The sequence below is a fragment of the Amaranthus tricolor genome, chromosome 1 (assembly GCF_026212465.1).
Source record: "Amaranthus tricolor cultivar Red isolate AtriRed21 chromosome 1, ASM2621246v1, whole genome shotgun sequence".
NCBI classification, from domain to species: domain Eukaryota; kingdom Viridiplantae; phylum Streptophyta; class Magnoliopsida; order Caryophyllales; family Amaranthaceae; genus Amaranthus; species Amaranthus tricolor.
Genome location: NC_080047.1, coordinates 36,470,180 through 36,485,359, shown reverse-complemented (window position 1 = coordinate 36,485,359; position 15,180 = coordinate 36,470,180).

The window sequence follows — 15,180 nt, the reverse complement described above, 5'->3', positions numbered from 1 at the left end:
AGAACTCATGTACGGAGTCCACTCCACCTGCTTACAAAGAAAATAAACATAAACAACATAATATAAATTAAAATATTTAGTACAACGATGTGTGAGGTCATGTATAAAACCTGTGTCTCTGTCATGGTCTCCAGTATGCTCCTGCAGTTTCTCAACTGCTCAGCTCACGGATTGGCTTCTGCAGCGACCACATCTGTGCCCTAGTCTTGTTCGGCATGTCAGCTTGGCGCGGATGGGGGCGGAAGGCTGGGAAGTACTCGTATATCCATGTCTGCAATAGTGTCAGACAACCAACAATAGTCTTGCACCCAGTCCTTGTCGCTATACCCAGTTGGCGATACATGTGAGCAAGCGTCAATGCACTCCAAGCAATGTCATGCTGATCAGCAGTGACAGCAACAATATGGTAAGGCCGCATCCCGACTCTAGTCTTATCCACGAGCAGCGTGGAACCCACTATAGCCATGTAGTACGCAGTAGCCTGAGTCTCCATAGACTGAGAACAGTGGCATAGCTGCAACAGTGCACCAACGTTAATGCTGCCGCTGGTGAAGTGCCCCTACCCACGCAGCTCCGACAATGGCTCCCCAAACAGGCCGACCAGGCCAAGCTTCCACTCACGATCAGACGGTTCAACGGGAAGTGAACTATCAATGCCAATTCCTAAGATTCGTTGCACGTCGTGCAACATTATGGTCATCTCCCCCCACGGCATGTGGAAGGTGTTGGTATCAGGCTGCTACCTTTCCACAAATTCCGTAATGAGAGCACTATCAATGTGCTGGTGCATTATATACGGCAAACGACTAAGAGGAGTGGCAGGTAACACCCCGTACAGTTCATCAGACATGTCCTGAAGTCTGATGATTGCATCCAACGTCCTCTTCCTAGGACGACATTCCAAAATCGGAGGGGTGCGCTCCGAACCCTCAAATATAAACTTTGCTACGTGCCCACTGTAGTTGGGTGTTAAAGTGGTGTGAACAGGGCCCCCGGGCTGGGGTGATGTGATCAACCAGTCCATGTCCACGAACTGTGAGCGCCTCCTCCCCCGTTGAGTCGCATCCTCAACCTGGCTGGCTCCTGCGTGATCAGAAGTGCCAGCCGCGCTATGCCCTCTAATCCTAAACTGACCGGCATGGCCTCTGATGATCGTCCAATCAACAGGATGACCGGCAGACTCATCCTGACCGAAAGACTCTTCCTGACCGTATGACTATGCAGGCTACTCTGGCTCTGAAAGCGACTACGCACTTGCTCTAGGGTTGTTGAACTTTGGGCCTGACTATGTCTGGCCGCCTGTTCTTGCCTTGCTCGCCTTGCATATCCCGCAACCCCCCTCTCATGGGGATCACCTCTCAGTAAAGTCGGCCTAGAGCTACTGCCGCTCAATAACCCTCTAAAAAACCCTTTACCTTTTCCTTGATTTGCAGCCATTTACTACAATTTTCATATTTTAATTACTATTAATAAAAAATTAAAAGCATACAAAATTAAATTAAGTTATATTCATTTTAATTACACTTACAAAATTGACTTAATAAACATTTAAGTTAATTTACTACAAACACTTACAATCATATAAATTATTACCAACCAAAATAATTCACAATTACAAAAATCAACAATTATTATATTCATAAATATTTAAACAACTAAAATTTAATAAATTGATTAAAAAAAATAAATAAATTCATTCGAAATTTAAAAATAAAAAAAGAAAATAAAATAAAAACTTTCATTCGAAATTTTTTTAAAAAAATTAAGAATAAATCCAGTTGCACTTTTTGTGCAACTAGATTTAAATTTTTTTTTTCCTTTTTCTCAAATTTAAATTAAAAAGACACTTACAATAACATTATCAGAATATAATGCATTACAACATTTATTAAACAACAATAACTTAAAAATTAAATTAATTAAACAAAACAAATTCATACGAAATTATATATATATATATATATATATATATATATATAAATATATATATATATATATATATATATATATATATATATATATATATATATATATATATATGTATATATATATATATATATATATATGTATATATATATATATATATATATATGTATATATATATATATATATATATATATATATATATATATATATATATATATATATATATATATATATATATATACATATATATATATATATATATATATATATATATATATATATATATATATATACATATATATATATATATATATACATATATATATATATATGTACATATATATATATATATATATGTACATATATATATATATATATATATATATATATATATATATATATATATATATATATATATATATATATATATATATATATATATATATATATATATATATATATATATACATATATATATATATATATATATATATATATGTAACACCCCGATATTTTCCCGATTTATTAAATGATTTGCTAGTAATATTATTATTTTTATTATTATTATTCTTTTTAGAAAAATATATTTCTTTATATTATTTATTTTGTTAGTAGATTAAATCATAAGACTTCAACTTTTAAGGCAATTAAAACCATTTTAAGTCCAAACCTTTTTCCTAATCTATCTTTAATTTAAAAAAAAAAAAAAAATTAAAGTGGGAAGGTGATTGGATTTGGCTGGCCATATGGAGAATTAAGAAGGATTAGTAACTTCTTAGGAAGATTGAAAGATCAAGGAATTATTGCCTTCTATAAGTATTGCCTTAATTTTCCTTAATTGCCTTATTTACCTAATCTCTTAATTTTCATTACATCTTTTCATTCCAAGCCATTGCAAGTAAGAAAAACACTCCCTAAACCCTCAAATTCCCACGCCTAATCCTCCTTTTGGTTCATCAATTTTGGTGTTTTGTTCTTGAGCAATTGTGAGTAATTCTTAATCTAGTTTTTATTTTTAAGTTTTAATTTAAATTTCTATGATTTTTATGTGTGTTATTTTATAGTTTATGATTTGTTCATGATTTAAAATTCATGTGTGGAAGTATGATGTTTTTCTATCTAAATTAATGTATGGTTTTTAGGGTTTTGGATATGTTTACATGTGTGTGAAGAATTGTTTGATGAATGATTGAAAAAAGAATATATATATATATATATATATATATATATATATATATATATATATATATATATATATATATATATATATATATATATATATATATATATATATATATATATATATATATATATATATATATATATATATATATATATATATATATATATATATATATATATATATATATATATATATATATATATATATATATATATATATATATATATATATATATATATATATACATAAAAAAAAAAATGGTTGCTCATATAAAAAATGTATGTGGTGATGGAAATTTATTTTTATTTTTTTTATTGATTAAAAGAAGAAATTTATAATGTTGGTAGAGAAATATACATGTATATGTGTGATGTGTTTGTGTGTGTACATTTGTGCAAAAAGAATTATTTTTGAGGAAAAAAATATATAATTAATTAAAATTTATTTTTGTATGTGATCATGAAAATTATGTAAATTTTATTGTTTAGATTTAATAGGAAATAAAGCATTGAAATTTATATTTTTGTGATAAAAAAATGAAATCCCGTAGGTTTTGAAAATGGTGAAAAAAATGTGTTTTTGGAGCATTTTTGGCTTTGAAATTAAGTTAAAAATACTTATAATATGTTATAAATTATGAAAATTGGTACCCGGGGGTTTTGACGCCTTCCGGACGCAACGGTGAAGTCGGATTTTTAATTTGACAGTTTTAAGTTGAGTTTCTGGACAGATTGTATAGGCTGTCCTGTTTTGTGTATTTACCATGTTATAGTATGTGATGGATGTTCATGTTGTGTGTAGTATTCTAGGTATGGATGTGATTGTATATGTGTGCTATAGATGATTTGAGGAAAATGTGTATGTGTGCTTATTTCCCGAATACGATTGAACCTTGTAGGAAGTCGATTCGTGACTGGGAATTGATTAAGACGCTTGCGAGTTGGTTATTTTGCTTAAGGTATGTACACGCAGTGTGGTTCGCATTAGTCCGATGTATCATATAATAATGGTATACAAAAGTAAAGCATGGATATATAGTACGGATAATGTTATCTGTCGAATCAATAATTTTTTTATACATTGTTTGATAAGCAGAGGTAGTATGACCTCACTAACTTTAAAGTGGACGTAGTATGACGTCAATTGGTGGAAATGAATTACTCGCGGTTTATGAGGGCATTATGAGCCACCGCGGGGGTATGCATACTTAACCATAGGCACCGAAGTAAGGCGAGTGTCTATGGTAGAGACTTGCTTAGGGGTTAGCTCCCCCTAATGTATTGTCTCACTTATGGAGTTTGGAGTGTACCGGCAGTATGGCCGGATAGTACAGCAGTATGGCTGACTAACCTTTACATGAAAATAGATATTCTTAATAAGCATGATCAAAGCGTAAGGTTCTGTGAATTTTCAGTTAATTAATTAAATCTTTCTCTTATGTTATTATTTATTTGGTATGCGACGTTTGCTGACGTGTACTTTTGGTCTTAACGACCCTGCGATGATGTTGTTACCTATCTGGGCAATGACTAGCAGTAAGTTAAGTTGCAGGTCTGGGGAGTGAGGATTGTCCCTTGAAGAAATAAATTATTAGGGTAGAGAAGTCTTAATAAGAATTTCAAAATTTAGTTTAAAGAACATTTGGTTTTTATGAGGCGACTTTCGTTCTCAAGTTGTAATAAGTAGATTTAACTTTTCGTTCTTATCCGCTGCTAAGAATTTCTTATTATCTAGTAGTTCTTAATAACGCTAATAGAACTCGATCCGCACGTTTTCCTTAACTTCAAAACCGTTTTAAACTGTTTTCTAACATTCCGGTTTGACTCGGATTATAGTTGTCTCGTTTTTAAAAGGTCATTTTCTCTTTTCGTACGACCCGAGTTATTCCGAGATGTTACAACTGGTATCAGAGCGGGAGTTTTATTTAGTGTTATTTATCTGTACTGATAGACTAACGTAGAAAAAAAAAAAAATTTGACGAGAGTAAAAAGGGGTAGACATTAAGGGGATATGATGTGTTGTGCTTGGTGTCTTTAAGTATGATGTTATGGATAACTTTGATGTGTGCATGATAGGATTTTTGTGTTTATATCTCTGATGCTCTGAATTATCTATCTTTGTCTTATCTCAGAAATTAATTGTCTTGTTTTCTTTCTTTGTGAATCAGGAAGTTCGATTATTACTTTCTTTCATGGATAAAGGAAAAAGACCGGCCGAAGAGGGAATTAATACCCGAGAGGAACCCTGGAGAGCTTTAGTTAATGCCCCAGCTTGGGCAGAAATAGATGCTCTGGGAATTTGGGATAGAAAAGAGGGGGAAAGTGATTTGGATTACACCCGACGAATGGAAATGATCTACAAAAAGTCCAAACTAGTGTATGAAAGAATAATGGAGGAGGAGATGATTGCACTGAAAGAGAGGAGTGACCAGTTTCACCTAGAGATTGACAGAAGGGTAAGAGCAGTGCAAACTGAGGGTCGGGACGGAGTTGACGTTCCAGAACCTAGTGGGGCAAGGAGAGATAATAATGAGGAGGATATTCCCGTAGTAAACCCAAACTCAGTGCCATTTATAATCTTCGATGAGCTGGATTTCGAGAGGGATCCCGAGGAGGATCCAGAAGAGGACCCGGAGGAGGACCCCGATGAGGACCCAGAAGAGGAATTTGAGGAGGATTTCGAAGGAAATTCTGATGAGGAGCAGGGAGAATTCATGGAGGAGGATTCTTTAGGAGTGGTAGAAGAGCCTGATGAGGATAACTTAGGGGATGGATATAATGCTGATGAGGAGGGGGAACTAGCTGATAGAGATGGAATGTTGAGTGATAATGATAGCGGGGTAATTATTCTAGGCGGTTGGCCGGTGAGGCGAGAGGATCTCATGAGTGAGGAAGAGAGTGAAATCATGATGTGGGAGGAGGAACCACCTGAGCCAATAATTGTAGAGCTTTCTGATTCCGTAGCGCGACTTACTATGAGTGATTCCTTATCTGTAGGAACCCCTTCTGATTCCGATAGCGCGTCTAGCGATGACTCTGATGATGCTGATTTTGACCCTGATCAATACATGGAGGATCGGGACCGTATGGATGCGTCGCCTTTATTTGCCTGATTGTTTTTATTTTATTTGATTATGCATGTGTACGAGTTCGTATGTCTAGTCCCTTAGTAGAATAATTGTGAACAATTTTGTTGGTTAAATGATTTGGTTGTTTCTCTCGGACTTTTGTAGTATTTGAACAATGATTATGTGGGAATCTAGACCCAATTATTTCTTTTAGATTGGAATTATATGGTATTATTGTTTTGAATTTGAATTTTGTTTTTTAAAGTTTAACATTAGTAAGTAGAATCGATTCAGTATTGTATTTATGGAAAAAAAAAATAGATTTGATTATAGACTCATTGTTCAACCCTTTTTCCTTTGGGGCTACTACCTTGTTTATTTTAGAACTATAACAGAATGAGTTTTTCTCCTTAACCACGAACGCTGTAGTAATGTATTTACATACCTTGTTTAACCTAATGCAGTATACCTGCCATCATGCCACCCTTTTTGAAAAGGTCCGTGCCAAGAGGAAACTCTGATCGCGTGCTTCGAAACCTAGTGAAGGCCCTAGCTGGTGCAAGGAATCCGAGACCGAAATCCTTGGAGGAAAAGGCTTCGTCAATTAGTAAGAGAATAGCCCAGAGTAAACCCTCGACTTATAGCGGAAAAGGTGAACCTTCTATGTTGGAAAACTGGCTGAGAGAATTTGACAAGCTTTTTAGTGTGGTGAGATGTCCTGCTGAGCTCATGGTTGACCAAGCCGCGTTTTTCCTAGTGGAAGACGCTGACTATTGGTGGACACATAGTAAGATGAGGTTGATAACCGAAAACGACGGTGAATTAAGCTGGGAAGGTTTTAAGGGGGCGTTAAGGGACCAATTTTATCCGCCTCATGTTAGGAAGGACAAATCAAATGAGTTTGCTAGGTTCGAAATGGGAAACCTAACGGTAGATGAATATTATCAGAAATTTATGGAATACTTGAAGTTTTGCCCTGATGATGTCCCAACTGAGGGAAAGAAAATACAGCGTTTTGAGTTAGGTCTATCATATGAGATCCAAAAACACATTGAGACTGATAGATATGATACGTTAGACCAGCTATACAAGAGAGCTGCGCAGATTGGAAATGTTATCAGGAAGGAAAAAGAGAAGTTGGGCCATAGCGGAGAGAAGAGAAAAGAACCCGTGTTTCAGAATGATACGAATGCGAGTAATCAAGTCCAAAATCAATTTAAGAAGCACAAACCGTTTGGAGGCTTTCAGGAGAATGGTTTCCATTCTGGTCAAAACAGCAAGAATGGGGGAAATTCGAGACTAGAGGCTAGAATGCAGAAGCCTTTGTATGATCGTAATGGGAAGGAAAGAATCTTCAACTGTAGGAGATGTCAAAAGAATCACCCAGGAAGGGACTGCCGGGGTGCGTTAGTGGACTGTTCTTACTGTGGTAAGCCGGGCCATAGAATGTACGAGTGTTATACTCGCATAGGACAACAAGAGTTGCAAGGGGGAAATCATAGAGGTTTCCAACAACAAAGAATCACTAAAGGACGGAGTAGTAATGAAGCTGGTAGGGGGAATCATAATGGTGGAAGTTTTGGCCGAAACTTAGGAAGTGCCTCAAACCCAAGGTTTTCGGGAAATAACTCCGGTGTTCAGCAACGACCGGGAAATGCTAGAAACGAGAATTTCTTTTCAAGCCAACGTGGTAATCAAGGAGGTGTTGCTACTTCTACCCAGAACGACGGCAGGCTTTCGGCAGTTAACTCGAGGGAGGCAGCGCAGGCGTCGGATGTGGTCATAGGTACGTTCTGTATTAATACAAAATCCGTTAAAGTACTTTTTGATTCTGGTGCATCGTACTCGTTTGTTTCAAAGTATAGAGTTAAGGATTTAGAATTGGAGAACCCCGAGGAAACATCTTTTTCAGTCTCTACTCCTTCTGGGGAGACTTTTCAATGTAATACGTTGTTTCGTGAAGTGCCGGTTAAGATAGGGAAAGTGAAATTTCCAAGTAATTTATTTTCTCTAGAAATGGATGATTTAAATGTAATACTTGGGATGGATTGGCTAAGTAGATACAAAGCGACAATAGATTGTGAAGAACAGTCAGTGACCTTAAGTGGACCTAGGGGGGAGAAGGTTAAATATAGGAGTCTTCCTAAAGGACCGAGGATAAAAATCGTATCATCAATAAAGGTCAGGAAGTTAATCAAGCAAGGGCAACCGTGGTTTCTGTGTAGTATCAGTAAAGTAGGGGAGCGGGAGTTGCAGCTTGAGAACATTCCAGTGGTATGTGATTTTAGGGATGTTTTTCCAGAAGAACTTCCTGGTATGCCGCCAAGAAGGGACGTGGACCTCTCGATTGATTTAATCCCTGGGACAGGGCCAATTTCAAAAGCTCCTTACCGAATGGCCCCAAAGGAGATGGAAGAATTGAAAGTTCAATTGGAGGAGTTGTTAGAGAAGGGTTATATAAGACCTAGTGTGTCGCCTTGGGGAGCCCCAGTGTTGTTTGTAAGGAAAAAGGACGGAACGATGCGTCTCTGTATTGATTACAGAGAACTTAATAAAGTCACTGTTAAGAATAAGTACCCGTTACCACGGATCGATGATCTTTTTGATCAGTTGCAAGGGGCAGGAGTCTTTTCCAAGATTGATCTGCGGTCAGGGTATCATCAGTTACGTATCAAGGAGGAGGATATTAGTAAATCAGCTTTTAGAACCAGATACGGACATTTCGAATTTACCGTGATGCCTTTTGGGTTGACCAACGCACCCGCAGTATTTATGGGGTTGATAAATCGGGTTTTTAACGCGTACCTCGATAAGTGTGTGGTGGTGTTCATTGATGATATTTTGGTATATTCCAAGAACCAAGAAGAACATCGAGAGCATTTAAGGATAGTCTTGCAGATTTTGCGAGAGAATCAGTTGTATGCTAAGTTTTCGAAGTGTGAATTTTGGTTAGAACAAGTGGCTTTTCTGGGTCACATTGTTTCTAAGGAAGGAATTTTCGTTGATCCAGCAAAAGTAGCAGCTGTTCGAGATTGGTCTACACCTCGGAATGTTACAGATATCCGGAGTTTCTTGGGATTAGCAGGATACTATCGTCGTTTTGTGAAGGACTTTTCTCGCATCGCTCGTCCACTGACAGCATTGATGAAGAAGGAAAAGAAGTTCGAATGGACTGAAGAGTGTGAGAAGGCATTTCAGTTATTGAAGGAAAAGTTAACTACAGCCCCTGTGTTGACCTTACCTGATCCATCCTTGGAATACTCTGTCTACAGTGACGCTTCCAAACATGGATTAGGTTGTGTTTTAATGCAAGATAGAAAGGTGGTGGCGTATGCTTCACGTCAACTAAGGACTCATGAGGTGAATTATCCAACACATGACTTGGAGTTAGCGGCTGTGGTTTTCGCATTGAAAATCTGGCGACATTATCTTTATGGTGTTAAATGCAAGGTCTTTACGGATCATAAAAGCTTGCAATTTTTGTTCACTCAATCCGAGTTGAATTTGCGCCAACGACGTTGGTTAGAACTTATCAGTGATTATGATTTGGAGATTTCCTATCACGAAGGCCGTGCGAATGTAGTCGCTGATGCTTTGAGTAGAAAATCGAGGCATTCAGTCTCAGCGTTAATAACCTTTGAGGAGTTGTGTAAGGAGTTTGGGGAAATGAACTTGGAGATAATCCAAGAAGGGGAATTGGAAGCCAAGTTGAGTGCCTTGTCTATTCAACCTACCTTTTTCAAAGAGATTATGGCTAAGCAACTGGAAGACCCAAAGTTCATAAAACTTCGGGAGCAGATCAGTGAAGGGAAAGCTGAAGGTTTTACAATTCATGAGGACGGTAGTCTTCGTTTTAAAGGACAGTGGTGTGTGCCGGATGGGTGTGACTCCTTGAAGGAAAAATTATTGAACGAAGCTCATTATTCTAGATACTCGGTTCATCCTGGTGGGGATAAGATGTATCAAGATTTAAAATGCATGTTTTGGTGGTCTGGTATGAAAAAGAATATTGCTGATTTTGTTTCCAAGTGTTTAACGTGTCAAAAGGTTAAGAGTGAACATCGAAGACCAGCTGGGTTACTGCAACCTCTAGAAGTCCCGGTCTGGAAGTGGGATGACATATCTATGGATTTCGTGTTAGGGTTGCCACGAACTAAGGCTGGTAATGATACTCTTTGGGTGATTGTGGATAGGCTTACTAAGTCTGCAAGGTTTATTCCGATGAACTGTAAGTGGGATATGGAACAACTTGCTCGTGCCTATATTAGATACATTGTTCGATATCACGGAATACCTCGTACTATTGTCTCCGATCGTGATACTCGATACTTGTCACATTTTTGGAAGTCATTACAACAGGCTTTGGGAACCACTCTTCTTCATAGTACGTCTTTTCATCCTATGACGGATGGTCAGACTGAACGTGTCAATCAGATACTAGAAGACATGTTGAGAGCAATAGCCATGGAATGGCAAGGTTCATGGGATGAACATTTGGATTTAGTGGAATTCTCTTATAATAACAGTTATCAGGCAACAATTCAAATGGCTCCGTTTGAAGCACTTTATGGTCGTAAGTGCCGTAGTCCTGTATGTTGGGATGATTTTACTGAATCTGTCACCTTAGGACCTGATATGCTTGTGCAAATGACTGAGAAAGTAAAGTTAATTCGCGATAAAATGAAGGCAGCCCAGGATAGACAAAAATCGTACGCCGATCTCCGACGTTGGCCTGATGAGTACGAAGTGGGCGACAAAGTCCTACTCCGTGTGTCTCCGATGAGAGGTGTGGTTCGTTTTGGTGCTCGTGGGAAGTTAAGCCCGCATTTCATCGGCCCCTATGATATTGTGGAGCGGATTGGGAAGTTAGCTTACCGGTTAGCGTTACCTAATGCGCTGGGTAAAGTTCATGACGTTTTTCATATCTCCCAGTTAAAACGTTATGTTGCGGCTTCTTCGCATGTCTTAGACCCGGAACCGTTAGAACTTGATGAAAGCCTCACCTATGAAGAGCAACCTGTTCAGATTTTACATAGAAAGGTTCGCAGTACTCAGCGAAAAGATGTTGCAATGGTTAAGGTTCTATGGTCAAATCATCGGTCACAAGAGGCAACTTGGGAAACAGAAGCTTCAATGCGAGAAAAGTATCCGCATCTTTTTCCTCAGGTTAGTAAGTTACGGGGACGTAACTTTTTAAGGGGGGTAGGAAGCGGTAGAATTTTGTGCGCTTTGAGGTTTATTTTGATCTATTTCTTTTGTTGTGTGCTTGTTTTGTCGTTTTTTATGTGTATGATTGTTGTGTGTTTTGTGTTTGATTGTTGTGTGTTTATGTTTGTACGTTGAGGTTTTGGGGTCAAAACCTTTTTAAGGGGGGTAGTCTATAACACCCCGATATTTTCCCGATATATTAAATGATTTGCTAGTAATATTATTATTTTTATTATTATTATTCTTTTTAGAAAAATATATTTCTTTATATTATTTATTTTGTTAGTAGATTAAATCATGAGACTTCAACTTTTAAGGCAATTAAAACCATTTTAAGTCCAAACCTTTTTCCTAATCTATCTTTAATTTTAAAAAAAAAACAAAAAAAAATTAAAGTGGGAAGGTGATTGGATTTGGCCGGCCATATGGAGAATTAAGAAGGATTAGTAACTTCTTAGGAAGATTGAAAGATCAAGGAATTATTACCTTCTATAAGTATTGCCTTAATTTTCCTTAATTGCCTTATTTACCTAATCTCTTAATTTTCATTACATCTTTTCATTCCAAGCCATTGCAAGTAAGAAAAACACTCCCTAAACCCTCAAATTCCCACGCCTAATCCTCCTTTTGGTTCATCAATTTTGGTGTTTTGTTCTTGAGCAATTGTGATTAATTCTTAATCTAGTTTTTATTTTTAAGTTTTAATTTAAATTTCTATGATTTTTATGTGTGTTATTTTATAGTTTATGATTTGTTCATGATTTAAAATTCATGTGTGGAAGTATGATGTTTTTCTATCTAAATTAATGTATGGTTTTTAGGGTTTTGGATATGTTTACATGTGTGTGAAGAATTGTTTGATGAATGATTGAAAATATATATATATATATATATATATATATATATATATATATATATATATATATATATATATATATATATATATATATATATATATATATATATATATATATATATATATATATATATATATATATATATATATATATATATATATATATATATATATATATATATATATATACATAAAAAAAAATGGTTGCTCATATAAAAAATGTATGTGGTGATGGAAATTTATTTTTATTTTTTTTATTGATTAAAAGAAGAAATTTATAATGTTGGTAGAGAAATATACATGTATATATGTGATGTGTTTGTGTGTGTACATTTGTGCAAAAAGAATTATTTTTGAGGAAAAAAATATATAATTAATTAAAATTTATTTTTGTATGTGATCATGAAAATTATGTAAATTTTATTGTTTAGATTTAATAGGAAATAAAGCATTGAAATTTATATTTTTGTGATAAAAAAATGAAATCCCGTAGGTTTTGAAAATGGTGAAAAAAATGTGTTTTTGGAGCATTTTTGGCTTTGAAATTAAGTTAAAAATACTTATAATATGTTATAAATTATGAAAATTGGTACCCGGGGGTTTTGACGCCTTCCGGACGCAACGGTGAAGTCGGATTTTTAATTTGACAGTTTTAAGTTGAGTTTCTGGACAGATTGTATAGGCTGTCCTGTTTTGTGTATTTACCATGTTATAGTATGTGATGGATGTTCATGTTGTGTGTAGTATTCTAGGTATGGATGTGATTGTATATGTGTGCTATAGATGATTTGAGGAAAATGTGTATGTGTGCTTATTTCCCGAATACGATTGAACCTTGTAGGAAGTCGATTCGTGACTGGGAATTGATTAAGACGCTTGCGAGTTGGTTATTTTGCTTAAGGTATGTACACGCAGTGTGGTTCGCATTAGTCCGATGTATCATATAATAATGGTATACAAAAGTAAAGCATGGATATATAGTACGGATAATGTTATCTTTCGAATCAATAATTTTTTTATACATTGTTTGATAAGCAGAGGTAGTATGACCTCACTAACTTTAAAGTGGACGTAGTATGACGTCAATTGGTGGAAATGAATTACTCGCGGTTTATGAGGGCATTATGAGCCACCGCGGGGGTATGCATACTTAACCATAGGCACCGAAGTAAGGCGAGTGTCTATGGTAGAGACTTGCTTAGGGGTTAGCTCCCCCTAATGTATTGTCTCACTTATGGAGTTTGGAGTGTACCGGCAGTATGGCCGGATAGTACAGCAGTATGGCTGACTAACCTTTACATGAAAATAGATATTCTTAATAAGCATGATCGAAGCGTAAGGTTCTGTGAATTGTCAGTTAATTAATTAAATCTTTCTCTTATGTTATTATTTATTTGGTATGCGACGTTTGCTGACGTGTACTTTTGGTCTTAACGACCCTGCGATGATGTTGTTACCTATCTGGGCAATGACTAGCAGTAAGTTAAGTTGCAGGTCTGGGGAGTGAGGATTGTCCCTTGAAGAAATAAATTATTAGGGTAGAGAAGTCTTAATAAGAATTTCAAAATTTAGTTTAAAGAACATTTGGTTTTTATGAGGCGACTTTCGTTCTCAAGTTGTAATAAGTAGATTTAACTTTTCGTTCTTATCCGCTGCTAAGAATTTCTTATTATCTAGTAGTTCATAATAACGCTAATAGAACTCGATCCGCACGTTTTCCTTAACTTCAAAACCGTTTTAAACTGTTTTCTGACATTCCGGTTTGACTCGGATTATAGTTGTCTCGTTTTTAAAAGGTCATTTTCTCTTTTCGTACGACCCGAGTTATTCCGAGATGTTACAATATATATATATATATATATATATATATATATATATATATATATATATATATATATATATATATATATATATATATATATGTATATATATATATATATATGTATATATATATATATGTATATATATATATATATATATATATATATATATATATATATATATATATATATATATATATATATGTATATATATATGTATATATATATATATATGTATATATATGTATATATATATGTATATATATATATATATATATGTATATATATATATATATGTATATATATATATATATATATATGTATATATATATATATATATATATGTATATATATGTATATATATATATATATATGTATATATATATATATGTATATATATATATATATATATATATGTATATATATATATATATGTATATATATATATATATATATATATGTATATATATATATATATATATATATATATATATATATATATATATATATATATATATATATATATATATATATATATATATATATATATATATATATATATATGTATATATATATATATATATATATATATATATATATATATATATATATATATATATATATATATATATATATATATATATATATATATATATATATATATATATATACATATATATATACTATAAAAGCGGGTTAGTTTTATATTCGATTTAATACATTATTTTCTTTTTAGCTGATTGTTATTGGAATCTTTGCTCACAAAAATGTTAGTAATTGGAATTTTATTTTCCATCCTACTTCCATGAAAAAATGAATTCCCATGTTACCGTCCACGTAAAACGGGCTAGAAGAATTTTTTTACCAAACCGCCATCTGATAAAGCAGTTTGGTTGTATTTCAAATCAAATGACTTTCTTAGATGGTGATCTACTATTGACAATATTTTTAAAAAAAATAAGAAAAACAAACCGCCATCTCAAATGACAGTGTGCTCTTTCACAGATATTCATTACGAGCGATTTGGTTATTAATAAAAAAAATAAAAAAGAAAAATCAGCCAAACAAAACCGCTATCTGAGATACCAGTTTGGATTAAATACCAAAACACTATCTCAGG